At 41.5% G+C, this 20936-nt stretch overlaps 1 protein-coding gene across 5 annotated transcripts in view; it reads left to right on the top strand.

Moving 5' to 3' along the window:
- Nedd4l (NEDD4 like E3 ubiquitin protein ligase) overlaps positions 1-20936 on the top strand; it is a 303787-nt gene that overhangs the window by 120342 nt on the left and 162509 nt on the right. The gene's annotated exons all lie outside the window — the stretch shown is intronic.

The raw sequence follows: 20936 nt of genomic DNA, 5'->3' as shown, positions 1-20936 counted from the left end.
GTGCCAGGTGCTGGTGGCTAATGCCTGTAATCCAAGTTGCTCTGAGGATCCTGGTTCAGAGGCAAAGGCAGCCAGCCAGGACAGGTACATATGAGAGAGTCTTTCTCCAATTAACTAGCAAAAAGCTGGAAATGAAGGTGTGGCTCAAGGGTGGGTAGAGCATCAGCCCTGAGTGGAAAAAGACAAGCAAGAGTACATAGTTCTTGAATTCAAGCCCCCAGTACACACACACACACACACACACACACACACACACACACACACACACACACACACACACACACACACATACACACACACACACACACACACATACACACACACACACACACACACACACACCATCACCCCATAGAATAGTGGCTATTTGTATGACTTCTTTTTCTGGGCCGGGGCGCTGTCCCTCAGCTCTTCAGCTCAAGGCTAGCACTCTACCACTTGAGCTACAGCGCCACTTCCGGCTTTTTTATTTTTTCTGCTTATGTGGTGCTGAGGAATCAAACCCAGGGCCTCATGCATGCAAGGCAAGCACTCTACCACTGAGCCACCTTCCCAGCTCTATTTGTATGACTTCTAAGGGACAACTGAAAAAAGTTGAGGAGAATCATTGAATGGGAGTAACGTGCGATCCACCCTAATTTTCCCTTGGGACCTTCTCCATCCTGTTTAGTAGTTGAATGTGGAAGTATTCTTCTCTCCCCTCACTTCTGAAAATAGAATGACAGGTAAGAAATCTGGGGACATTTGTTATACACTTTCCAAGTGCACCTTTCTTCTTTCCCTGGCCTTACTTTTATTTTCCAGAATGGGTACTATTTTTATTGCGGGTGGCCGAAAGATCCTGAGGCAGCGTAGGCCTCCGGGCGGGATGGGGGTGGGTTGGGTGTCCGCGGTGCTCTGAGCTGTCCATGTTGGCTTCTCTCCCAGACCAAGTTTTGCCTGAGGCCTGGCTGATTTGGCTGTTGGCGGAGTAGGCTGTGATGTTTATTCTAGAATCCTGGATGGATAGGATTGAGTATGATTTCTAATCTGAATTCTTTGTGTCAAGGGAATTATTAAATCTAAATGGTATTTTTATTGTTTAGCCCCCATTAATTAAAAAAAGAGAGAGAGAGAGGAAAAGTATGACTTAGCTTCTTTGAGCTTCCTTAGTGATGGTAGTTCTGAGACAAATACTGGTTTATATGGCTGAATAAAAGGGTTTTAAAAATAGTCATTTAATCTATATTGAAGTCTTATTATAGATACACATCTCATGAATTGTTTAAAAGCAGCGGTTCTCAATCGGTGTTTCCTCCAGGGGCATTTGGCAATATCTGGAGACATTTTTAGTTGTCACAGTTTGTGGGGGGGCGGGAAGGTGGGCGGGCAAGCAGGTGCTGTTGGCACCTAGTGGGTGGAGGCCCGGATGCAGCTCTGCTTTGTGTAGTGCTCCCTGCACACAGGTATCTAGTTAGTCTGAAGGTCATTGCTGCTGAGACAGGACAGCTCTGCTCTGGAGAATGTAAAATAAGCCAGTTGCCAGTGGCTTATGCCTGTAATTCCAGATATTCAGGAGGCTGAGATCTGAAGGTCTTGATGTAAGGCCAACTGAGACTGAACAGCATAAAGCCACAAGTTGGAGCTATAGCTCAAATGGTAGGGTGCTAGCCTTGAACACAAAGAAACTCAGGGACAGTGCTCAGGCCCTGAGTTCAAGCCCCAGGACCACTCCTCCCCCCAAAAAAATGGTGGACAAAAATAATGGTGGAGCTTATAAATAAAAAATTAAAGCAATTGGGGGGGGTGGGAAGGGGAAACAAAAGAGGCAACAATGCTTGATAAGAAATGCACTCATCACCTTGCCCATGTAATTGTAACCCCTCTGTACGATATTTTCACAATAAAAAAATTAAGGCAATAAAATACCTTTCAAATTCAAATTATTGGCAGTGTACCTTATTTGAACCTAGCTAACCATAGTTATTTCATATGTTCCCCCCTTTTTTGTTTTGTGCTAGAATTGGGATTTGAACTCAAGGCCTATGTCTGTCCCTTAGTTTCTATGTTCAAGCCTAGCACTATACCACTTGATCCACAGCTCTGCTTTGGGTTTTTGCTGTTTTTTTGGAAATGGGAGTCTCACAGACTTCTCTGCCTGGACTAGCTTTGAATTGCAGGCCTCAGACCTAGCCTTCTAACTAGCTAGGATTACAGGCCAGTGGTACTCCCTCCACCCCAACCTTTTCTTTTCTTTCTTTCTTTTGGATCTTAATCAGGATGGAACCCAAGGCCTTGTGCATCCTAGGCAAGCACTGTGCTCATGAGCATGAGCTACCTCCCCGATCTCCTCTTGGTAGTTTTCCAGCCACCAGCCACCTAGAAGTCTCCCTGCAGGAGGGGCAAGACAAGCTGTCTACCGTGCTCTCCTTGGCTATGGCCAGCTGCCACCTGGTCTCTCAATGGGCCTGGACTGAGTTCCCCAGCCCTGCGCTGTGGATGGATAGCAGTAGATCCATTGCTTGCATCACTGTGAGCCTGAGACCACCTCAGAGTTAATTTAGCCTCACATGTTCCCTGTGGAGATCTAAGATACCAGCCTAGACTAGTTAACTTGCCGGTTCTAATTCACTCTGTTGGCATTTATTTTTCATTTCAGTTCTTTGGGAAAATTTGCCTGTTTAATTAATTCACTATTCAGTTAATCATGTACTCATTTCTGACACCTTTTATTGTCACCCTGCCTTGCTCTCTGAATTCTTCCACACTTCTTGACTCCTTAATTAGATTAAAGTAACTTCGGAGATGGGATAATGGCTTCTAGACTTTTGGGTCTCCCTAGTTCCTGAAGAAAGATTCAGTCAGTTTCAGATGCCAGGACCTAGGTGTTGATCTGATCTACTGACACCACACTTGACCCGACTGAGCCAATGAGGAAATAAAACTGCCCTTTAGGGCGTGGCCCTGAAGTTTGGACTGAGCCATTTTCACATGGAGTACCTTGCTGTATATTTGAGAAGGCCAAGTTTTCCGAGGTGGTGATTTTTTTTTAATAGTGCTGATAAAGATGATGTACAGAGATTATAGCTTTGTAAGTGAGGCAATGAGTGAGTTTCTTTTTAGACAATGTCACCCCTTCCTTTGCTCTCTTTAGTATTTTTCCCTCCCATCTCCCCCCGAAAGTTGTATGTAGTTCATTTTTGAGGTGGTAATTCTTTATTATTATTATTATTATTATTATTATTATTATTATTATTATTATCTTTCAGTAGTTGTACGAAGAAGTTCCCATTCTACAAAAGAGTATATGAATTCAAAGTGTCTGACAACATTGTCAGAGGTGCTAATTCTTAATGGAGGCAGACTGAAGTTGACTTGTTAAGGAGCCGACTCTGTGGTCTTTGATCCAACATTTTCCTATGGCCTCACATGGCTTTACTGTGTTGTGCGCTTGGAGTAGAGTACACCATTGGTCATCTACTGATGACTTGTGCGGTGCTTTGCGATAAATAGCCATTGGTATATGTCATTCTTTATTTCTGTCCAGGCATCTTAGTAAGAAGAAGCTGGTTCTTTCTCCCTTGTCTTATGGACTCCATAGCCCCTCAGGAACCTCGTGCCACTCCAGTGTGCTCCGTGCAGCTGTGCGTGGTCTGTGAACTTGTTGGAGGGGCGGGATGTCAGACCCTGGCCCACATGAGCCCAGGTGGAATCTACTAGTTAGCTGGATTCCTGGGGTCTCTTGCACAGTCAAGTTGGGGGAGGGGCTGGGCTGCGGGCATCCAAAGCGGATGCAGCAATGTAAACAGGAGAGTGTAGGCTCCCTTTCCAACAAGTAGATGTGCCAGCCTGCCTGTCCCCACCCTGCCTTGACCTCCCCCAGAAGACTCAGGATTCATCCTCTCTGTGGTAGGATCTGTCCCTGGCGGTGCCACCCGCCATTCCTGCCTCACACACGCCACACAGCCCTCATCACCTTCTTGGTTTACCCAGTAGCCAGTACCTCACATCTCTTGCTTGGCTAGTGTTATTCATCCTATTACTCTGTTCATGTTAATGTGTACATTGCATGTGTATTCACAGTCAGCCGTCTATATCTCTGTCGTCTCCATCCACCGGGTCAACCAAGGTTTCAGTCAGCAAGATTGGAAATACACATGTTAAAAACATTGTGTGTGTGTGTACTGAGTATGTACAGACCGGTGATTCCTCAAACAAGAGAGCACAATGACTAGCCATCACGCACATTTTGTTAGGTATTGTAAGTCATCTCGACATGACTTAAACTCTGCCGGAGGTCAAGCATAGGTTCTGTGCAAATATTGTTCCAGTTCTCGGTAGATGATTTGAGCTTCCTCATAGTTTGGTGTCCTGAGGCTGGGTGTCCTGGAGCCAACTCCCACGAATACTGGCTCAGCGATAGCACAGAGGTAATGCTCAGTGCACACAGCTTCCTGCACATTTTCTCATCATTGATGTTAATGTGCTTGCTAGACTGTACATGGCCCTGTGAGCTGGCTCTGCATCTGCACCCCACTGCTGCTGCAGTGGTGTGTGTGTGTGTGTGTGTGTGTGTGTGTGTGTGTGTGTGTGTGTGTGTGTGTGTGTGTGTGTGTGTGTGTGCACATACACCCGACACACGCGGATGCATCCCTGCTTGTGTGCTAGTAAATGTTGATATTCAAGCTCAGTGCATACTTAAATTAAAAGTTCATTGCAAATTACTCCTTAAGTTATCCACAAACTGACTTGTAGCCAAAGTGATTTCAGGGAGTGAAGTCACTGACATAATAAAAAAATCCCTTATTATTGGATTCAGTATTTTCCTGATTCTTGAATTTTAATTTCAAAGGGTTAATTTTGGCAGGCTGCAGTAATATTCATTTATAGGTGCAGTAATGATGTTTAGCAGACTATAGAAAATATATTAGCATAGGAATATGTAGTTTTGGTAAATGTACAAGAGGAAAGAGGTTGGATTTTTTTTTTTTTTTGCTTTTTTAAAAAAAATTGAACATGGCTTTTTATACAAAGAAACAGATGATCTTTTTTCCTAAACTATGTTGGTTGCATCCAAATTAGTGAATGTTAAAATAACTATGACTGGAGAAAACATTTTTCAAATTCTTTTTGCTTTTTTTTTTTATAATTAAATGAAATTCTCCACTTGGTAGTTAATCTCCAAGATAAATTCAGTCTTGCCAGACTGTCTGAGAAGATTAGTGAATCAGACCCTAAAAGCTTGTAACATTTGAAAAAATAACATCTATGTGCTATGATTTATTAAGGGCACAATTAAAGAAACTTTTCAGTATTGCTCTGTCTAAGGGAATCCACTTCAAACCAACTGTTAGAAAGAAGCTTCTAGCACCCTTAGTTTCAGAAAATGACTTACAATAAAAATAATAAAAGTAAAAAAATAGCCAAGGGCAGATAGCTTATACCTGTAATCCTAGTTACTTAGGAGGCTGAGTTCTGAGGATCTCAGTTAGGAGCCAGCCCAGTCAGATTATTCTCTTCCATTAACCAGCAAAAAGCCAGAAGTGAAACGTGACTCAAGTGGTAAGGCTCCAGCCTCGAGTGAAAAAGCTGTGAGAGCATGTCAGGCTTGAGTTCAAGTCCCCATATGGGCAGGAATAAATGAACAAATAAACATTTGGCAGTTATGAATTGAGAATCCTTGCTGGCTTTATTGCCCAATTTGCTATTTGACACATTTATAGGTGTCAATGCATTCATACAACATAACTAACAGTAATCCATTTATACTAAGCATTTATTTTGTATAGTCTTATTTTGCCTCAAAGACAAGTTGATTATATATAAAACCAAAGGGATTAAAACTAGTCTTTGGCTTCAGGATGTTTATGGCTTAGTAGAAACCTTGAAATCTCCTGGGCAGAGCTTTTTGTTAGGCCAGTCCAGCCAAAGGAACAGCCACTGAAATAAGGAATAATAATATAATCATTTACTTAGATGTACATTGTTCTTGCCATTTTATAGATATTTATCATTCTGCTGACTGGTGACAGATTGTGAGGTGTCTGTGAATTGCATATGTTCCTAAGCTTCAGTCAGTCTTCTTTAAAATTAGATTTTGAATTTCCATAATTTTTATAACACTAAGGACTCATTATATAAAAGGTTTCGAAGTTTCGCACATCCTCCTGAGGGTCACTTATGGAAAAGGTTAGAAGCCAAGATGGTGCTATAAAGCACAGCAGAGAATGGATTTAAAAAAAAAAACAAACTTGTGACATGACATAAAACTCCCCCACTTGGAAATCAGATGGGCCACAATAAAGAGAAAACAAAAAAATTTAAAATAACAAGTAGGAAAAAAAAGAATTCTGCATCACACCAATAAAACACAGCTGTTAGAGGCAAATATCCAGTAGACTGTGAAAAACCTCAATAGAATATGTTTAGACCAAAAACCTCAATAGAAGATGTTTAGACCAAAAGTTAAATTCATTAAATAAATTAAACAACAACAACTCAATAACAACTACAAGATATTCTAAGATCTACAAAAGACAGCAGGCACATAGAGTCAGTTATGGGTATCTTTTTTATTGGGACTGATTTGCATTTCCTGCTCTGAGGGTATTAGTCCTTTTAATTCCTCACAAACAAATGTGGTTTTATGGTGGGTCACTGCCCAGCTCGCACTTGGATTGTTGAGTCTGCAGTGGTGAAGCCTGAGCAGTTAAGCCCTCAACTAACAGGCAAATCTATTTATTGTGTTTGCAAAAAGGCATAACAGAGATTAAAGGAAGGAAAATAGAGTCACCTGGCAAAAATATTTGTTTGCCCTTTTTCAAAATTAAGGAAGTTATATTTGGAAGAAATGTTTGTTATAAAAATATCAGAAAGTTTGTTTTGTAATCCTAAGGAGCATGGGTTATTTTGACTAGAGCGATGGGGAGGGAGGGGAGAAAAGAAGAAGAAGGAAATGCAGAGGGGGGTGAGGGAGAGAGAAGTGGGGGGAGAAGGGGACAGAGAGAAGAGCAAGAAGCATGTCAGTTGGAAGAGGGAAATGAGATGATTAATTGGAGTAGGGTAAGAATAGAAAACATGTAGGAAGTAGAATGTTGAAATTTCAAGGCTATCTGTTAGTCATTAGCTGAAGATTGATAGAGAAGTAGTAGAAACCACCAGTAATGAAGACAGGACAAAGGGCCCCATCCTTTCCCTTGCCTTCAGGTGGAAAATTCTGAATATATTCCAGTTCAGTCCTGTTCCTTCTCACATCTCTTTCTGCCCTCTTTGTTGTGGCCAATCTGCCCCTATTCCCTGTACAGATGTTCACCTATTTCCCCTGGGCTGTTGTCAGTGACCCAGAGTCTCAGTGTCCCAGTGTCCGGGTCCCTCCTCTCTCCCTGTGTGTGAGGATGAACCTTGCTTACTTATGTGGTGGAACCCAGTTCATATCCTGAGCCTGTAGAAGGCTTCCTTAGTTCCTTCCCCATGAATGGAAATAAAGCTATTCTCAGAAGAGAATTAGGTCCGGGATCCCCGGATCCCTCCCAACATGACCGTGGCTTGTTTCAGCTGTGCAAAGTCAGTTGGCAGATTACACCTAGTCTCTCCATCAGATGTAATCAGTGTCCTGTTTACAGAGCTGGGTTTGACTGGAGGGAGGCCTGGGCTGGGGGGATGTGGGGGAGGCAGCACCACTGCCTAAGGAGTGGACAGATTGGGCTGTGCTGACACTGAGGTGACTTATGCAGAGAGATCTGGCAGCATAGCTTGAGCTAGGTGAGAGAAATAATGGACAAAAGAATGGAAGGAAGGAACACATGGGGCACTAAGGGTGTGGAAAGTCAAGCAGCAGTGACTGCTGAGATTGGAGGTGTTACATGTGTGAACGTTTAGGGTACGAATGGCTGTGTATTGTTTTCAAACCCTCCCCACTCTACAAATACAACCGTACTACCATGCAAGCAAGAACAACTTTCCTCATGCCTCCATGGGGTTTGTGGTATGTGTCACACCCCTGCAGTAGTTGGATGAGAAAGTGGAGCGATTTCAAGGCACTCTGCATAGTCCCTCCTTGCGACTGTTGTTCTCAGTTTAACAGGACTAAAATAAGGTGCTTGATCGCCAGTGTTCTCTAGAATCACCCAGTGGGCTTAGAACCCTGAGTGAGCCCCAAGTGGATGTTTCTATGCATTTCTGTGCTTAAAAGCAGTCGTATCGATGTCCCTGACTTGACTGTGCTCACTCATGTCTGCGCTAGTATCTGGCCTGTGGCTGGAGATGAGGGTCTGCAGATGGCTTCAGCAGGATAGAGTTTAGTCTTATTGCCACTGCTGTTCATGGATGATGGAGCATACAGGTTAAGGAGAAGTTCCCACAGCACTGGAGACTCTGGGGACATGAAATGGTTCCTGTCACAACAGATTTCTGCTAACACCAGAGCTTGAAGGTAACATTTTATTTCTTGGGATTCCCTGGAGAAAGCATTCAGGAACAAAGTAGAAATTTTAAATAGCAGAAGATCCTAAGATTTTTTTTTTCTGTGTGTTTTTGTTCTCACAAGGACTTCTGGTTAGCAACCCAAATAAAAGTATTAACACTCGCCAACAGATAAATGATTCGCATGTTAGTTGTTTACATATGAGTCACAGCTTTTAAACTGTGTTCCCTTAAGTAGGCTGAGCTTCCTTCTTAGCCTGTTGTCATAGGGTCTAAAAATGGCAATGGTGAGTCTGAATGCTTTCCAGATCACAAATGCCAAATTAGTAGAGCATAAATGAATGTGATTTTCGTGGAGTGTCATTTTCAAATGCCCCCAGCCGGCCTGGGACCAATAATGTTCCTCTGTAGTGAGGATTAAGAGTCATAGCAGCCCCGCTTCTGGCCTCAGTTTTCTAACTAGGCCAGTGTCTCCTCCTCTGCCTTGAGATACACAAGACCCCGTTGGTCTCTTCAGCTCCAGTTTTTGAGTTGGTGGCATGGAACCTGTCATGCAGCGATCTCTTCTTTTTTTGGGGGGGGGGTCCTGTCGTGGAGCCTGAACTCTGGGCCTGGGCGCTGTCCCACAGCTCTTCAGCTCAAGGCTAATGCTCTACCACTTGAGCCACAGTGCCACTTCCGGCTTTTTTTCTTTTTGCTTATGTGGTGCTGAGGAATCGGACCCAGGGCCTCATGCATGTTAAGGCAAGTACTCTACCACTGAGCCACCTTCCCACTCCCCAAGCGATCTCTTCTTACAGTGCACATTTCTGCACCTGCCAGGGCAGCAGGTTCTGCAGGATTGCTTCTGACTTCCCGAGAGTTCTATGATGACTTGGGCAGATGATGCTTCTACTTTATTAGGTCACCTTCAAGCCCTGTGGTGACCCGAAATGGAACCGCTGCCATCCAGGATCCTGTGGTGGTTTGGCTTTGGAACTTTGTCCTCATGAGAGCTGAAAGGTTGAAGAGAAAACTAAAAATACATTTTGACTACAGAAATTATTCTGTACGTGTGTGTTGTATATGTATGTTTTAAACCTTTTTAAAAAATATTTTGCTTGTGAAACCAGTCATTTCCCCCAAATGTGAAATTCAGGGTGAACATAGGACCATGGTTTTGCTTTAATTTGATGGAGGCAAGGTCACCTCCTTACCCTCCTCGCCCTTCTCCTCTTCCTCCTCTTGCTCCTCCTCTTCTTCCATTGATTTGCTAATCCCTTGTTCTAAGAATGCCACAGTTTCAGTTTGCATTGTGGCCCTTATAATTTTCATAGCAAGTAATTTTTTATCTTGTTCTCTGAAAAAATTCTGCATATTATAGAATACACCACCTAGAAAGGGAAACTTCCTTCAGTATTAAGGAAGATAAAAATAAACAAAATATGCATTGAAAACATTCAGAAAGTGAGCTAAATTAAAAAAAAAAAACTTGGAGGACTGGCTAGGGAAAGATAAAAGCTGAAAGAGACAATAAATTTAAAGGCGAAATAAACCCAGCATCTGGTTATTTGGAAAGACCAATGACAAGCTCCATTATCTTAGCAAAGAAAAAGGAGAGCAGAAATAGCTAATAGGAATGAGAATGGGGTCGGGGAGGTGGGGACTAATAGGCTTTGTATGAACATGTACATACAACTCTAGGCACTGCACTTAAAAACATAGGGAAGATTTCTTAGTAAAATACAAATGACCTAAATTGACCCAAAATTGAAGAAACCGGTCATCATAGAAGAGATAGGAAAGATGCTTGAGAGTACTATTGAGAAAAGCAGTGAATTTTTTAGCTGAGTTTAACCTTAAAGAACATAGGTTTTTAGTATTATTTGTACTACCCTGAGACTTACATGAAATGTCTCCTGGTTCATTTTGTGGAACCAGTATAAGTTTTTTAGATTTTATTTTATTGTAGAGATGCTGTACAGGGAGTTACAGTTACTTGAGTAAGGCAATGAGTACATTTCTTGTTGAGCATTATTACCCCCTCTTTTGTTTTTCTCCTACTATCCCTCCCTTCCAAGTCTCCCTTACTCCCCCCTCCCCAAAGTTGTAAAGTACATTTCCACATAGTGTCTTATGATTCTCATTGTTGCAATGGGTCATCCTGTGTGCTTATTTCAGCATTTTGTTATCCTTCTTCCCCTCCTCAAATTAGACAAATATATATACAAGATGCAGAGTACCAAAATCAAATACAGTGACAACAGGGACATACCAAAGGAGGAAGAACATACAAAAGGAACAAAAGAAAATCACATAGTACATTAAAAACCTCATCAAAGAAGAACCTCTTGTGTCCGTATCTTGGGGTTCATTTTACTTAGCATCATCTTATGGTCATATGTATATAGCTTTTGAGCTTTTCTGCTAATCTGATAAGGTTTTCCTAGACATATACTAGTTACTGCATTATAAGGGAAACCATGGGACCTGTATTTCTTTGGGTCTGGCTTACTTGACTTAATATTTTTTCCCCAAGTCTTTCCATTTCCTAACAAATGGGGCAATGTCATTCTTTCTGATGGAAGCATAGAATTCCATTGTGTGTATATACCACATTTTCTTGATCTACTGAGGGGCATCTGGGTTGGGAACCAGTATAATTTTTAACTAGAAAGAAATCTGATCTATTTTAAAGAAGAAAAGAATAGACCAATATTATTTAAGCAAGTGAAGACAAATTCACAGTATTTATAGCATATGAGCTGTACATCCAAAAGCTAATGCACTTTAACCGGTATGTGTTTTTTACCCAGTAAAATGAGGGTAATTAAGGACTGGGAAGTCTTATCATTAATATTAAAGGAGTAAGAATGTGCCAGACCAGCAGAGGCTGAAAGCCATTCGCTAAAATTTAATACCCATTTCTAATACAGTATGGGGGAGAGACCCAGTCTCTCTGGGGCAGAGACCCAGTCGCAAACTCTAAAATGGTTTCAGTTGAACTTACGTATTAGACTAGGGGATCTTCCTTTGAAGTTATTATTTAATGTTGTCTTGAAGGTTTAGTGAAATGTTTGTATGCCTAGACATTCTAAGAGCCTCAAGGGAAGAGCAATTGCAACACAATAGGAAGATGTCAAGGTAGCTAGATGAAAAAATAGGGTTTCTCTCCTTGAGAGGGAGAAAATTTACAAGAGAGAAATTGTGTTTTCTCTGTATTAAAGATAAGCATGTGGAAATTATTATGGTAGCACCAGAAAACCTAGAAGTCTATGCCCTTTTTAATGAAAGATGTGAAATAAAACCTGAAGGAACAAAAGCACACAACATGAATATATTTACGCAAGCAAGATTAACCGTCACATGGATGGAGATGTGGATTATTATCATGGCTTTATTTGGAAAGCAGCTGATGATCTATATGACAATAAATATTAATAGACCTCAGTAGCCTTTATTCTGTCAGCTGTCATTTAGAAATAAAAGTGCACACAAATTCTCATGTATAAAGGTGTTGATTGTACTATTTTGGTGGCATACTAAAAATGTGTGTGTCTATCAGTTGAGTAATGGCTACCTTGCAGAATCTTTGTACTTTGTGATATTGTCAGCCATTCATTGGGCTTTGGAGGGGTTTCAGTGAGAAGTTGATGGGTGAAAAGCAAATGGGGAAAAGTTCAAAACAAAGACCCGGTCTCTCCACATATGCCCCATGTATGAATGGGTGAGTGTAAGAAAATGGAATGCATAGTCTTTGAGGTAGGAGCTGGCGGTTGGGATTTTCCAAGCCTCTCCTCTTAGCAGCTTAACAACCTGAGCCGCCACCCATCTGATGTTAAGTGTTAACCACATCCTGGTTTTCCCTGTATAGGAGGTCACAGGGTGTTGTGGTTTGAGGTTTAAAATAAAAAAATCTGACAGAAAAAAATCCTAGCTATGCACTGTGGCTCACACCTGTAATCCTAGTTACTCAGGAGGCTGAGATCTGAGGATCAAAATTCAAAGCCAAGCTGAGCAGGAAAGTTCCTGAGACTCTTATCTCCAATTAACCACCCAAAAGCCAGAAGTGGAGCTGTGGCTCAAATGGTAGGTAGCCAGCCTAGAGCATAAAAACCTCAGACACTTTCTATAGTTTTTTTGGATTCTAGTTCATTCAAAATTCCAACCTCATTCTTCAAGGAAATAGAAGAGGCAATCCAAAAATTCATATGGAACAATAAAAGACCCCGAATAGCAAAAACGCTCCTCAATGGAAAGAACACTGCTGGAGGAATATCAATACCAAATTTCAAACTCTACTATAAAGCCATAGTTATCAAAACAGCTTGGTATTGGCATAAGAACAGACCTCAGGACCAATGGAATAGAATTGAAAACCCACAAATGAACCTACAGACCTATAGCCATCTAATCTTCGATAAGGGAACTAAAACAATAGAATGGAAGAAAGACAGCCTCTTCAGTAAATGGTGCTGGCAAAATTGGTTAACTACATGTAGAAAACTAAAGCTAGATCCTTACATATCACCCTACACCAGAATCAACTCCAAATGGATCAAAGACCTTGAACTCAAAGCAGACACTCTGAAAACATTACAGGATGGAATAGGAGAAACCCTAGGTCTCCTTGGCTCAGGCCGAAATTTTTTGAATAGAGACCCGGAAACACAACAAATCAAAGAAAGGTTGGACAAATGGGATTGCATAAAGTTGCAGAGCTTCTGCAGGGCAAATGATATAGCTAGCAAGATCAATAGAAAGCCCACGGATTGGGAGAAGATCTTTACTAGCCATACAACGGACAAGGGTCTCATATCTAAAATATACTTGGAACTCAAAAAATTAAACCCCCCAACAACAAATCCTCAAAGAAACAACTGCCCAATAAATAAGTGGGCGAAAGACTTAAAGAGAAACTTCTCTGAAGAAGAAAGAAGGATGGCCAATAGACACATGAAGAAATGTTCAACATCCCTAGCCATAAAAGAAATGCAAATCAAAACAACATTGAGATATCACCTCACCCCAGTTAGAACGGCAAAAATCAAGAACTCTAACAACAACAGATGCTGGAGGGCATGTGGACAGAAAGGAACCCTACTTCATTGTTGGTGGGAATGTAAACTTGTTCAACCACTTTGGAAAGCAGTATGGAGGTTCCTCAAAAGACTTCACATAGAACTCCCCTATGACCCAACAATCCCACTTTTGGGCATTTACCCAAATGTTTACAATCAAGACCACACTAAAGCTACCAGCACAACAATGTTTATTGCAGCATTATTTACCATAGCTAAGATATGGAACCAACCCAGATGCCCCTCAGTAGATGAATGGATCAAGAAAATGTGGTATATATACACAATGGAATTCTATGCCTCCATCAGAAAGAATGACATTGCCCCATTTGTTAGGAAATAGAAAAACTTGGAAAAAATTATATTAAGTGAAGTAATACAGGCCCAAAGAAACATAGGTCCCATGGTTTCCCTTATTTGCAATATCTAGTATATGTATGAGTCAAGCGGAAAAGGTCAGATAATATGATGTCAGGAAAATGAACCCTTAGATATGTATTTTAATGTTTTTTTCTTTCATGCATGTGTTTCTAATGCATTTATAATATTATCTCTTTGTTGCTTTGTATGTCCCTCCCCCACAGTATAACCCCTGCTTTCACTGTATTTGACGTCAGTATAACTTGAGGAGGAGATGGGGAAAAACCAGTTGTTTAAGGATACAGGTGGACCTGTTGCAGCAATGAGAAGTACAAGTTGTCATGTCCAAAACGAGCTTTACAACGTCGGTGGGGGGGGGGGGGGGAAGGGGGGGAAGGAGAAGGATTGGGATTGGGGGGAGGAGGGAGGCTGGGAAGGGATGTGAAGGGTAAACAAAAGGAGGAGGCTGCAATGCTTGGTAAGAAATGTACGCATTATCCTGCCCATGTAATTGTAACCCCTCTGTACAGTATGTTCACAAATTAAAAAAAAAAAAAAAAAAAAAACCTCAGACATAGCTCCCAGGTCCTGAGTTCAAGCCCCAGTACTAGCAAACTCTCCCTCTCCCCCAACTCCACCTCACCTCCCCCAAAAGAAAATCCTGACTCCTCTAAATCCTTGAATTTTGTTTTTCTTATTCTAGCCTGCTCTCTTTTTAATCTCCTTGACAACCTCCTGGGTTTTCCAAGCATATTAATAAAAAGTCCCATTTTGTTTATTCTAAGACTCCCTTTCTGTGCTCTGTTTGTAGCTCTGGTTCAGCATGGCATTTGGGCTTTTCTCCTCATTGATGTTGTACAAGTCTTCCTATACTGGTCATATTTTGAAAACTACTGTAGTGTTTATTAATACAGTTTTGTGTATCTGCAAGTAAATTCATAGAGTTGAATTCCTGGGTCAAAGGACATGTACATTGGGGATCCTGATATTTATTGAGAAATTTCTTCCTTCAAGAATTCTGCCACTAAGGGCTGGGAAGGTGGCTCAGTGGTAGAGCGCTTGCCTTGCATGCATTGGGCCCTGGGTTCGATTCCTTAGCACCACATGAGCAAAAAGAAAAAAGCCAGAAGTGGCACTGTGGTTCAAGTGGTAGAGCACTAGCCTTGAGCTGAAGAGCTGAGGGACAGCGCCCAGGCCCAGAGTTCAGACCCCATGACCGGACCGCCCCCCCCCCCCCCAAACAACAACAACAACAACAGAATTCTGCCACTAAGAAAACATCAACAAATGCTGGCAAAGATGTAGGGTGGGGGGGAGGGAAACCTTAGACACTGGAAATTAGTGTAGCTACTGTGGAACTCAGTATGGAGATTCTTCAAAACACAAAAAATAAAACTACCTTATGATCTTGTTATGCTATGTCTGGGCATATATTTGAAGGAATGTTAAGTCAGAATATATTAGAGATAACTGCATACCCACACTATTCGCTATAGCCAAACTATAGAATTAACTCAAATGTTCATCAGTTGATTAATATATACATATATTAGAAAGAATGTAGTATATGTACAATGCAATATTATTCAACCATAAAAAATGATTCTATTAGATGAAAGAAGCCAGACCAAGACTGACATCACATGTCCAAGACTGACATCACATGTTCTCTCTTAGATGCAGAATCTAGACTTAAAAATATGTCACAAATGTAAACAGAGTTGATGGGAGGGACTGTTTTGAGTTAGGAACCAGAGTGGAAAGTGAAAGGACAAAGTGAACAGTGGAGATGAACATGATCAAAGACTTCATATTACATGTACATGGAGTAATGAATCTGCTAACTTTTAAAATTAGATTTGTTTTTCATTATCTTCAAGAAATAATTAAGAATGTTGCCAGTAATGAGAACATTCATTTTTTTTTTCAGGTTTAGCATTACCCTGTTTCTTTGGTTAGTGTGGAAGGAAAAATGTCATTCTATAGCTTTAATTAGTAAGTTCTAGTATCTGTAAATTTGTATTTTTCTCTTTATGTAGTGCTAATTTACATCACTTTGTCCATTTTTTTCCCTCCAGGCTGTTTTAATTTTTCCACTGATTTGGAAGAGCTTGTTGTTTTTTTTAAAAAAGTGCATTTTAGTCATCTGTCATTGTTACACTTGTTTCTGTCATTTGACTTAAACTGTGTATGTTGTTGTAAAGCAGCTTCTAATTTTAACGTTGCTTTTCCTTTGGTGACTTGGAAAGCCAGCACTTACTTCTACCAGAATTTGTGCTTGTTAAAGATAAGAAGGGATGTCCTTCTTTATGTACCAAAGTGATACATCTTTATCAGTCTAAGACAAATTTAAGAAAAAGAAAAAAATCAGCAGAATGCCATTGCTTTTAATATTGTAACATTTTTTCCTTTATCTTTGGGAGGGACTATATATGAAACTGTCATAATAATATGAACAACAGGGCAATGGGGTCAATTATTTTAATACGTGATATGTGACAGTATTTTCTGAATGTTCAGTATCTTATTTCATCAAGTCTGCTCTGGGTCAATTTGTAGATTTTCATAGAAGAGAGAAATGATGCTGTGATTTTTTTTTTTTAATAAACTGGAATTTGTTCTTATACATTGTCCCTGGAAATGGGATTACTATCAATTAGAATTTGGATTGAAATTGTTCTGGTTAATAGTATCAGTTTACTATCCTAAAAAAAATCTATATTCCCACATTATATTCCCAATCAGCTAAGTCCTCGATGAGCTCCCATGCAAAGAAACAGTGCACCAGCCTAAATATTTGTGGAGCCACACTGAGATAGAGGCCGATGGAGGAAGAGCCTGAAGGCCAGTGGGACTGGGGAGGGCAGAGAGGAAGGTAATGGATCCTGGGCTCTTAAAGGCAATTTGTGTTTTTACGGTTGAACTTGTGGGAAGTGGGGCTGGAGTTACAGGAAAGGGGCGTGGCTTGTGTGGTTTATTCTGGCAGGTGAGTGTGGGCGGGAGTCCAGTTTACAGGTACCTGCAGCAGCCTGGGGGCTGAGTAAGAGAGGAAGGTTTGAACGCCAGACTGGTGACAACCCAGGTTGGAGAAGAGGAGAAAGTTGGGGAGACAGTTTGGGAGATGGAAGGAGCCCTTCCCGTCTGCTGAGAGGCTAATGTCTGAAGAAGGAAGAATGGAGGGAAAGAAATCTTTCCATGGCTACTGGTCCCTGAGGTGGGAAGGCTAGCCAAGAAACCGTGTGTGGCAGAACCCCAGCTCAGGTGAGGTTCCACATCCTTCTTACACCTCCAAGCTGAGATGATGGTACATAAACATGGCGCGCTCAGGCCAGTGCTGAGAGGGGCCCGCTGAGCTGGTGGCATTTCTTCCCTGTGACACTGTGTTTAGGATCCTAGGTAACTTCCCTAACCTGAGAGGAACATATTGCATGAGTTAGTGACTGTCCTGAGTTACCAGGATATATGCTGTGAGGAAACACATTTAGGGGTATTGTACTTTGAGCTTGGTACTCACTCTTGTTTGTTGAGTGGCATTTGAAGATTCAAGAGGCCTCCCCTTCTTGGTGAAAGCATCTTTTGGGATAGACATTTTGATAAAGTCACCAGATTGGGTCATGGAATGAACCTATGAAGCATGTAGACCACACATTGCCCTTTCTTGGTAAGGCATTGGAAGATAAGGCTAAGTCAAGTTAAAACCCTGAGAGGAGACTCAAGACTTGCAGTTATAATCGGCAAACCTTGCCTGTGTTACATAAAGCTTTTTGCCTGTGTCGTGTCATCCTTGTTTTGTTCAATTTAATTCCTCCCCCTCCAAGTGGCCTACTTTCTCTTCTACTGTAGCTGGTTTTGAGCAAACCAGAGAAACTTGGATTTTTTTTAAACCCCAAGCATTTGTATTCTGTTACTTATTCTTTTATAATAAATGATACTACACAGATAACTTTAAATATATAACTTATAAATGTATAAATATATGAAGAAGTCATCTACCAGAATATCCAGGTAGAGAGATATAATTGGTCATTTTATTTTATTTCCTTGTGGTACTTGGGCTCTAGAGCTGTCTGTCTGTCCATCTGTCTGTCTGTCTGTGAGTAGCTTATGAATTTGACAGAATCCTACAATATTGTCTACAAAGATAGCTTTTAACTGGTATTTTCTGGTGAAAAAATTTATAACAGTTTGTAATTATATTTTTTTGTATTTTCTGAAGGCTGCAGTGTAGCATCAAATTTATGGTGACTTTTTAGGAAAGAAATCTCAAGATGAGGTCACTAATTGACAATTCCTTTTAAAATCTAAAATGCAACATAAAAGTATAAAAACTGAACTGAGCTGTCTTTGAAATTCACATTTTATGTTCTTAATAAGATCTTGTTTTGACTGAAGTTAGTCTTAACATTTTTTCCCTTTTTTATTTTATTATTTTTTTATTGCCAGTATTGGGACTTGTACCCCCCAGAGCTTGTTTTTTTTCTGAAGGCTAATACTCCACCACTTGAGCCACAGATCCCCTTCTAGCTGTCTCATGGTTAATTGGAGATGAGTCTCATGGACTTTCATTTCCAGGCTGGCTTCAAACTGTGATCCTCGGATCTCAGCCTCCTGGAGTGCTAGGATTACAGGTGTGAGCCACTGGTGCCTTCCTTTCTAAACTCTAATTACTTTATAAGCCCTACTTTTTGTACTATTCATTGGAACCTACTAAGTCAGTGTGACACTTCATGTTGTTTTAGAAATCCTCACTCTGTAAGCCATCTCCAGGTTTCTAAGCATAATAAATAGTATTAAGAGAATTGTGTGGTAATATGTCACAGGTTTTTTAGGAGCCACATTTAATTCTAAATAATATGGGGTTATAGGAATTGTAATTTTTAAGCATTACTTTGAATTTTTATTTGAGAAAAAAAGATGCCCAAGAGCAAACAAGAATAAAGGCAGCTCACTTCACTGCCACTCCGGGTGACCCTTCTGTGGCCGCTCCTGGGTCAGCGAAGACTCTGCCTGTGACAGAAAAGCTCAGTTTCCTCCATTCCCTGTGCCAACTGAATTCTGCTCACATTGTGAAACTGAAGCATCTGTCTCCAGATACCAGCCCCTTCTGGTTTCTTAAATCCAGCGGCTTTTATGTTCTCTGCCTAGCCCAGAGGCCTGTGTCTGAGTTGAAGAAATGCTGTGACTTCCCTTCCCACCCTTGATCTACCTGTCCACAGTGGCGTGACTTCCTTCTTCCACAGGGCTTCTGAGTGGCTGCCTTTTGGAACCAGGCCCCAGGCCTCATATACCAAACAAAGAGACATTTGGACAGGAGTAGAGAAAGGAGTTTTATTCCATGGCAGCCACAGGAAGAGAACACTTCAGTATATCTTCAATTGTCTTCCAGAGCACAGACATTGGCTTTGGGGCTAAATAGAGGAGAATTGGGCACAAGGTTGTGAGAAAGGTATGTAAAGTTAAAAAACAGCTGCAGGTATGACCTGGTGGACCATTATTTTAGCTCAGTGTTGGTTCCAGGAGGAATTCTGGAGAGGTTATTACTGGAAAGGACCTGGCACAAGGTGCTCTCCTGAATTTTGGACTCTTTTCTTTAAGACAATAAGAGGTCCTTGCTTATTTGAGGAACAGTTTGCCTTCCACACAAGATGGCTCTATGAATCTTTCCCTTCCTTCTTAGAAACAAGGCGACTGCCACAGAGAAGAGTTCAGATTAATGGGCACCAATAAGAAGTTAGAGAACCTTGAGTTCATTCACAAGACTCAGGAAAACATTGCCTTTCATACTTTAAAACCAGTGGATCTTGACTGGGGCAGTTTTGCCTCTTTGGGGCATTTAGTACCATCTGGAGATGCTTTTGCGCTGTTACATCTGAGGACAGCTGTTGCCTAGTGGTAGAGGCTGTAAAATACCCTGCAGTGTCACAGGATGGGCCACCACAATCAAATAGGACCCCGTCTCAGATATCCATAGTGTGAGATTGAAGAAGGCTATTCTAGACTTAACTCTCAGACCTGGCCATGCTCGTTCGTGTTCTCTCTCTCTCTCTCTCTCTCTCTCTCTCTCTCTCTCTCTCTCTCTCTCTCTCTCTCTCTCTCTCTCTCTCTCTCTCACACACACACACACACACACACACACACACACATTTCTGTCGTGTTCTCTCTCTCTCTCTCTCTCTCTCTCTCTCTCTCTCTCACACACACACACACACACACACACACACACACACACACACACACACACACACACACACTTCTGCCAATCTGTCTTCACTGTAGGCTGGACAGTGGCAGTTGTGGAACCTGGAAAATCAGGCTGGCAGTTGGAGGCCATCCCAGTTAGCGAGGTAATGAAGTCAAGAGTGGTGGCACTTGGTTGGGTGTTGGGCTTGAATTCATTCTAGTACCTCTTCCTTGATGTCGTTGCTGTGTGTGGTCGCCCATTTCCTCTGATGGAGCAAGGGGCGAGGGAAGACCTCCACCATTCCCTTCTGTTAATATTTCTTGGCTTGGTGCTTAGAGTCACTGGATTTGGCTGCATGCTGATGGTGGCTCAGTAGAAGCTGTTTCTGCAGGTTTAGGGAGAATGACGCAGGCAACAGGGGGGTGGATTCAAACCACCGCAGTCAATTTGATGAAGAAATGGAGGGGGCAGAATTGGAGTTGGAAGGGGAGAATATATTCCTCCTCCCCTTTTTTTAAATTCTCCCCCTTTCTCATTCTGACAAAAAGGGAGAAAGGGTTTTTTTTCCCCCCCAAGTCAGAGCCTTACTGGATAGGTGTGGAGAATACTGAAGTGAACATGGATGTCATAGAGAATGACTATTAATCACAAATCTGAATTGTCTTCATTCTTTATATTAGTTCTTGGAATAAGGCAATTGTTTACCTACTGCATTCAGTTCCTAGAACTGCCCTCACAAACTACCACAGCTTGGCTTGCTTAAGCATCACAGCTTCTGTTTATTTGTTTAATTCTTTTGAGTAGTACTGGGGTTTGAACTCAGGGCCTTGAACTTGCTAGGCAGCTGCTCTAGCCCAGAGCCACACCTCTAGCCCTGTTTTTGACTGGTTATTTTGAGGATATGGTCCTGTTTCCTGCCCCCCTGATTGCATACC

Source organism: Dipodomys merriami, unplaced genomic scaffold (genome assembly GCF_024711535.1).
Source record: "Dipodomys merriami isolate MVZ:Mamm:240054 unplaced genomic scaffold, mDipMer1.0.p SCAF_2, whole genome shotgun sequence".
In the NCBI taxonomy this organism is placed as follows: Eukaryota; Metazoa; Chordata; class Mammalia; order Rodentia; family Heteromyidae; genus Dipodomys; species Dipodomys merriami.
This window is presented reverse-complemented; position numbering and strand designations above follow the sequence as displayed.